An 8,472-nucleotide genomic window follows, 5' to 3' on the forward strand; every position below is an offset into this window, starting at 1 on the left:
ACATCATACTTGTTTTTATGCAAGTATATGTTTACTCTGTCCTTTTGTATTTGTTAGAGAGACGTATACATGTTGTTTTACATTTGAATCCAGAAACCTTGTGGGCTTGAACTCAGAACTGAAGTTGCCTTTTGTGAACTTCCTGTTAGCAGTGAAAATGTCTCAGCATTGAGATAATGATACCACTCCTTTACTGGTTACTTGAGAAAAATATTTTCAAGAGCTAAGGCAGTTCCTCAGAAAATAAACATCATTCCTTCCCAGGAGGAAGTCGTATTGACCTGGAAAGTTCGTGGCCTAAAGGTTAGAGAGTTTGACTCCTAACCCTAAGGTTGTGGGTTCGAGTCTCGGGTTGGCGATACCACGACTGAGGTGCCCTTGAACAAGGCACTGAACCCCCAACTGCTCCCCGGGCGCCGCAGCATAAATGGCTGTCCACTGTGTATGTGTGTTCACTGCTGTGTGTGTGTACTTTGGATGGGAGCACGAATTCTGAGTATGGGTCACCATACTTGGCTGTATGTCACGTCACCTTTTGTTTTTTTTCAAGTGAGTTTTTGCATCTGTGACACTGCTTTAAGCTGTTATGTCTCACCAGTTGTGTGTGATTCAGTGAGTCTCATGACTCAGTGCAGTTACATTTTCCTCTAAGTAATCACACTGCAGCAATCAAACTCATCATTTCAATAATCTTCATATGAAATTTAGGCCAATCAAAGTACCACTTGAATATTTAAAGAAGCGTGTGTAGTTAAGCAAGGCATCTGTCTGATATTACAAGGAAATAAGGAATTAAATTTAATAATAAGGAAATTCCTGTGAATCAGAGGCCGGTGTTTTCAGACAGATGTCCAAGGTTCCAGTAAACATTTGTAATTGCAATGATTATGCATAATCAGACAATTTAATGTAAAAATGACACATTAAAATAATTCTGACTTAGTAATTAACAAATAACTAACTTACTGTAACTAATATATTTCAGAAAGACAATGTAAGGTTTTATAAAAGTATGAATTAAGTTAATTTACTGCAAATACTATATATATATATATATATATATATATTATATATATATATATATATATATATATATATATATATATATAATATATATATATATAGTATAGTTAAATGAGTTCATGCATTCTTAGATTCCAAAATGTGTAAAAAGTAAAATGATGTAGTAAAAAAAATCCAGCTTGCAAGAAGTTCCTCTAGTAAATAAAAGTAGCTTAAACAAACATTTTTTAGGAGTCAGTTTATTTTGTATTAATATTTATTACAAAAGTTGTTTTATTAACCTTATTAGATACTCAAGTAGTTGTTCAAAACCTGTCCTATTCTGAAAGTTGCCAGGATGCATTGCAGCTTGAAATAATTAAATAACTATTAGTTTTTTATTATTATTATTATTATTTACATTTTACTTGCTTAATTTATGCTGCTGCTGTATATTGTTGTTTTTATAAGTAAAAAGTTTGCTTTTTTGTCACTTATCAGAAAAGGGGAATTATCCTTATAAAACATAATTTTTGTTTCCAATTTTCTTGCTTCCTTTTATCAATTACGAAAATTTAGATTTTTGCTTTATTTCTTACTAATTAGTTGCTGTTGAGGTCAATTTTGATAAACTTTAAGTCATCACATGATTTTCACTTCCACAATGTGTGTTATTACCACGACATTTTACAGATCAGTTTAAATAGCTCAAATATGTAGATGTAATAACAGTATGATGTACTGACATATACAACCAGATGTGTCATCCTATAAGAGCAATTTTATTGTAAAGTATCTACTGCAAATGTCCTGCCTGAAGTTTCCATTCAAAATCACCATGATTGTTTACTGATATATAAAGTAAAGTCATACGAATGAATAGAGAAATGCTCATTATGTGATCTTCTGAAGCGATCCTCCTCCTCAGGTATGGATGAAAGAGAAAGAGCGAAGCAGAATGATTCTATTCAGTCTCAAGGCTGTGAGCAGCAAGAGATGCGTCACACTGAGAGCTGTGATGGTGGAAAGAGAGAGAGCGATAGAGAGAGAGAGGAGTGATGTTTGATCAGAGAAAAGGTCTGGGGTTGCCTGAGTGCAGATGGAGGAAATGTGTACGTCACTGCAACTGTGCACTTTAAGGAATCCGTTACATGTTATCCAGCATACATTGTATCCAGCTGTTGAAATCTCAGATACTATCATTCAGTCTCCTCTCTCACTCAAGGTGGAAGTGCCATATTTGCAGCATTAAGTCAAATCATCACATAATTGCATCAAAACAAAGATCTAAGAACTGTTATGTGTGCATTCTGTATCAGACATTAAAAACCTCATTATGAATGTTAATGCGTGTAGTCTTTGAACTGTAATTTCATAGTAGTGCCACACTGATAAGCAATCAGTGTTCTGACCTAAACCATGTGCCTTGAAGGCTGCACTTTCCAGTAATACTTTTTTGGCATTTGTTGTCCTAGTTCCCAGAAGTGTCCAAAAAAAAAAGAGGAGAGATTGGCTTTTATACTTTGTAAAGTGCATTTTTGTGAGGACTCTGAATTCCAGAGTAGCAGCCCTGACTATTAATTATGGGGGAAACTGAACTGAAAAAAGCTTCAGTTTCCAAGCTTGTTTCCCTCTTATGACTATGTTTAAAAACCTCTTGAGAGTTTCCACAAATGCAAAACTGTTTACTGGCTTCATAAAAATTATGTTTTGTTGTACAAGAGTGGTAAAATAATTCTCAGTAAGAATGCATTATCATTCTGTTTGTGTGTGTGTGTGTGTGTGTGTGTTTGTGTGTGTGTGTGTGTGTGTGTGTGTGTGTGTGTGTGTGTGTGTGTGTGTGTGTGTGTTATATGGAGTAGTCTGAAGAAAAACAAAGTGAGTGATGCAGGCTTTGACCACTATTATGTAAGTTTAATGTTGATGGTTTTCTTATTTTTCTCTGGAGCAATAATTTCTGCAGATCGATTTAGTAATTTTTTGTAAATAACCTGTTGATTACATGAACATGTAATTTCTTGTCACAGTATTGTGAATCCACTGTTGAACCCTCAGTTTTTTTCGAAGTGCAATCATGGATTTATTTGTTGTTTTATGATTTATTTGTTGTTATAAGGGTATCATCATGTAATACTTTCTATATGTATTCCTTCAATCACACTGGCCCTAATTAACTCATAGTTACATAAAAACTGTGGTTGGTCTAATGTGGCCTTTTTTATTTGTGACTGTGACCTTATTATGGGCAGCATGGACCAACTTCAAGCCTTTATCACAAGGTAATTAAATCATGTCACAGAAATGTTCAGGCTTCCTCTGTATTTATATTTAATCTGCAGTTCTTCAGGTGTCTCAGTGAAACACCTCAAAGCTTCTTCATACATCCAGTCATCTCTGCATGTGGAAGGGCAGGTATGTGGCACTAAAGAGCCGCTTGGGTAACCGGTGACTGACAAATTGGGATGTCTACTTCGAGTTTAAACTAAATGAGCCAATGCACATTGGCATGCGATGATTGCATCCAGCTGCGGCTGATCGCAGCATTAGTATAATTAGGCAGCAGGTGCAACGCATACTCTGCTTTTCACTTCAGAGCCGAGCGGTCACTCATTCCGCTCCTGACCTTCTGATTCAAAGCTCTATGAGTTCAGCGCGCTCTTTGGTATTGGCGGTGCAGGCTTCAGCAGGCGGTGGTTTCCCGTGTCGAGTGGGTTACACACACCAGGCTGCACTACCCCGTTTGTGTTGTGTTGCAGGCTTCAGCATTTAAAAGAGCAATCTCTAAAAGAGCATTCACGGGTGGACATCTTTTTAATGTTTAAGGCATCTTTAAAAAGACACGTCTTTAAAAAGACACCTTTCCACCCATGCGTTTCTGGATGTGGGTGTTATCTGGCGCGGGGTGATGGTCATGATCACTGCCTCATGTGTCTGGGCGTTAAGCACACTGAGGCAGCGTTTGTGGATGCTCTCATTGCGGGAGAATGAGATCTTGGAGTTGCATACCAGGCTTCATTTCCTGCTAAGGGGTGGGGTTCCAGTGCCTCCACCTAGACTTAGTGTTCCTCCTGGCAAAATCGGCGGGGTGCTACTTCTGGCAGTCAACTGACTAGTCTTATGGTGATGGTGAGGAATTCCCCTCCGAGGGCTCCTCCTTCCGCCGGCACTTCACAGCCAGTGGAGGTGCCCAAGGAATGGGCTGGACCCTCCCATGGGGTACCACTTGTATCTTTCGGTGCGCCCCCCGACCAAGATGGTGGTCCAGGAGTGCCATCTCTTGCTGTGTCTGGATGACATGAGGGAGACCGACAAGACTCGGTTCCTAAACGCCCCCGCGACCCAGAGATGGAGGAAGCTGCTCTTTGGGATATGGTGAATGCATCACTTCCTCCCCAGGAGGAAGGCCGGGCGGAGAATCTTTTGTTTTATTTTTCCCCACCACTGACTTCACCGTCAGTGGTACACAAAAGAGCAATTTCTTCTATCTCTGAGTCCCCAGAGGAGACAGGGAGTTGTGGACGGGCCAGTTCCAGATCGCACTCACCCTCCTCTCTCACCAGTGAGCAGCAGTGGGCGGTTCTAGAGTGCTATCAAATGTATTACTCACGCACCCTTTTTTCTGAACACAGGTAAGTGTTGCACACACTTAGACTCCACTTCGGACCGGCCACGAGACGCCCACATTCCCTGCACTGCGGGCATCCGCATTCCCTGCAGAGACGCGGGTCCTTGCATTTCTCTTTGCCGCCCCACTTCAGGTAAATCTGTGGTTCTGTTGGTGCCACTTGTACGGTATCTGGGAGCCTAGCTAGCACTGCCCAGTCCATCTCGTTGGCTCCTTCAGACCATCAGACTCAGCTATGCGATTCAGGGGCGTGCACAGACCTACTGGTGAAGTATGCGATAGAGCCAGTCCCTCCAGCCAGTATGAAGATGGGGTTTTACAGCCCTTACTTCATTGTACCCAAGAAAGGCAGTTGGTTACGACCAATCGTGGACCTGCATGTCTTGAATCGGGCCCTTCACAAGCTACCGTTCAAGATGCTCATGCAGAAGCGCATCTTCGGGTGTTTCCGTACCCAAGATTGGTTTGCAGTGATCGACCTGAAGGATGTGTACTTACATGTTTCGACCCTTCCATGCCACAGGCCATTTTCTGCGGTTCACATTCGAAGGATGAGCATTTCAGTTCAAAGTCCTGCCCTTCAGCGGCTGGTTCTGAAATAGATCTGTCATGACAGCAACAGTTACTCACAATCACTTCGTCTTAAGTAAATAAAAGTATGAGAACTTTTTTGCAGCAATGTTTTATTTTGAGATGAATTGAGAGCTTTTAATTTAAAAAACTGTTCATTTGTGGTGCCATCTAATATTATATTCTTTGCAAACAGCAACTTCGTTGAAGATAATTCACAAAACTAAGTAGGATGAACGCATAGTTGTCTTTCTATTCTTCTTTGTATGCCCTATTTTCGCTGTCAACATTCCTCTTTAGACTCTTTGATAGTGCAATTTTCTCTCACCAGCTAGTTTAAATGTTAACCTCACTCTGAACACAATGTAATAGCATACCTCCAGCATGCAAACAATTTTTAAAAATGCAGTATAGTACGTGAGGATGCCAAGGAATAATTCTGAGTGTAAAAGTAGGCTCCACTGTGTAACAAGCAAATTAAAATGATACACATTTATTATTCACAATATGGAAAGAGGAAATAATACAGTTTGTTAAGAGCATGACTCAAACATGCCATTAATGGGCCTATTCAAGTCCTCTTTATTTTTTTTATATTTTTATCCATTCTGGATCTCCCACATATGTGTGTTTTAGCAAGGCGGTCTGTGTTGCAAGTTGGTGAATTAGATTTTTTTTTTTGACCCGATGACAAACTTACTTGATGAGGGTTATATACGTAACGAAACGTTCTAATGAATAACAATTAGGGTCGCCTGCTGAAATTAATGGCAAGAACAAGGGCTTGTTCTTCTGAATTTTAACTTTGTGAATCAGGACAAGAAAAATTATATAAAGCTGACAAGATGTAATCTATAAGATTGATTGAGAAAGAGAGAGATTGATTAAATAAAATATAAAATTTCAGTCACTGGATAAAAGCTTTCGCTCATTGATATACTTCATGTCTGTTGATTTCACCTAGAGTATGAATGACTTGGCTTTGGCTAATTATGCATTGCTCCTGTTTGATGTGTCATGCATATTGTCATTTGAGTTATGAATGAACTGCTGATAATGTTCATTGTCAATGAATCACGCACATTTCAAAATATATTCCAGTCATATACAAGCTCTTCATTAAACATTCTATTCTAAGGTAGTATGATAATTTGTGGCGCACATTATCATCGCTATAGTCATATATCTCTTATCTCACCAACTTCTATGGAACGCTGAGCTCCATACAGCAGGCTTCAGTCTTGACTCATGGCTATTTCTGTGCCACTCAGACATACACAAACACAACCCAGCACTCTACAGTGATGCAAGGCTATAAATGGCTATAGAATTTGGCTAGAAATTCTCCTGAACTTGCCCTGAGCGCATACTTTTGGGAATGTTTATTCCACGATTGTTATTTCCGACTGCCTGTCCCATAAGCACTGAACATGCTCTTGTGACTCCCAGGTCATGTGCGCCCTCTATAGGACAAACTACATTTACCTTTGATTATTTATGCTGTTGCTGATTTTTTATGTATTTTATCATATTTGAGTTTGAAGAATTATCACATTTGCCTCTCTTTCTTTCAGCTTGATTTCTCTTCTTCCTTCTCAGCAGATCTACCTCTGGTGTGAGAGGTGTGAAGGTGTTTATTGGTAACTGTGCTGAGGGCTACTATATGTGGGTCATTCCTGTTATGCAGCGCCGGATTTTATTTTCTCCAGCAACCATTTTAGAAGAAGTAATAACAAATATTACCGGTATTTCTTTTTCTTCTTCTTCCTTTATTACTATAAACATTTCTTCAGAATGTTTGAAGCAATATACATGGAAATATTGTTTTAATTGATAATCAGTTATGATTTTCCCTGCCCTTAATTTTGTTCTCCATCCCGTTAGTCATTTGTAATATTCCTTTAACTAACCAAAGCCTTATCCTTAATGACATCATCCTCCAGGATGTGACATCATTTTGATGGGAAAACAACAGCACAACCATCAGTATGAGCAATGGGTTTGATTAATTGTGTCTTGTCTTGTCTTGTTTTGTTGGTTTGGCTCACAACAATGTCCTGTTTGATAAAATTATAGACACATAGGATATGTGTGTGTGTGTGTGTGTGTGTGGTATTCCCTACATTATGGGGACCAAACAAGGATAGTAATACCAGTAAATCCCCATAAGAAAAATAGCTTATAAATCATACAGACTGAAGTTTTTTTGAAAATCTAAAAATGCAAAAAGATTTGTGTGATGGTCAGGTTTGGAGGAAGGGTTAGGATAAGCAAATAGAAAATTCAGTTTGTGCAGTAGCCTATAAAAACCATTACACCTATGGGATGTCCCCATAACAGGAATATCTGTGTGTGTGTGTTTTATTATACTGTTTTTATCGCCCTCTGTTGATTTTAGATCATCAATACAGCTGATAATGCAGGATGATGTTGATCTTAAATTTGCATCTAGATTATTATTCTGAATTTAAAATGTTTAAAGAAAAAATTTACGTCATAAGAGAGCAGTGTGAGGAAAACATTTAGTCAGGGAACTTGAGTCATAATGTCATTTCCATTATCATTGTCATTAGGCCTAGATGTCATGCACTTCACGTGACTGTTTAGCGAACAGGATGTTTAACAACGATCTAGACCTTTAACAGGCTTAATTCATTAAAGGAACACTTCTCCACAAACTTTAGTCATTATTTACTTGGTATAAATTTTTCCCTGCTGCACTCAAAAAACAAACAAATGGCAAATGGGTTTGGAATGTCATGATGGTGAGAAAATGACAGAATGTTCTTTTTTGGGTATCTAACAATCCCTTTAAGCTCGAAAAAACAGTGCAGCTTTGAGAACAGGTTTTCTACCTCTGAGTTCTCAGACCTGAATTGAAAATAACACAGTGACATTAGCATGATTATTTTCAGAGGAGCAGACTCTAGATGAGAGTTTTAGAGGTGTAAAATAGAGGTAATACAGTGTTCCAGCGCACTGAAGCGGAATCATCTGCCAATTCAAGTTAAAGTTACAGGAAATGGACATGATCCCGAAGTAGGTCGAGGAAATATACAGAGACCCATAAAACAGCCCTAAAGTTAATAAGCAAAGAATTCAGTCATTGCATGCATTACATTTCTAACTGTGTGTGTGTGTGTGTTTGTGTTTTATTGAAGAACAAAGACTCCAGTGTGAATACTTTCTTGGATATTAACAATCTCTGATACTTGATATTTAATGACAACATTGCATTTTAATGTTTTAATGACTTCAGTGCCAGAACTGGGGCT

The sequence above is a fragment of the Cyprinus carpio genome, unplaced genomic scaffold (genome assembly GCF_018340385.1).
Source record: "Cyprinus carpio isolate SPL01 unplaced genomic scaffold, ASM1834038v1 S000006753, whole genome shotgun sequence".
Classification (NCBI taxonomy): Eukaryota; Metazoa; Chordata; class Actinopteri; order Cypriniformes; family Cyprinidae; genus Cyprinus; species Cyprinus carpio.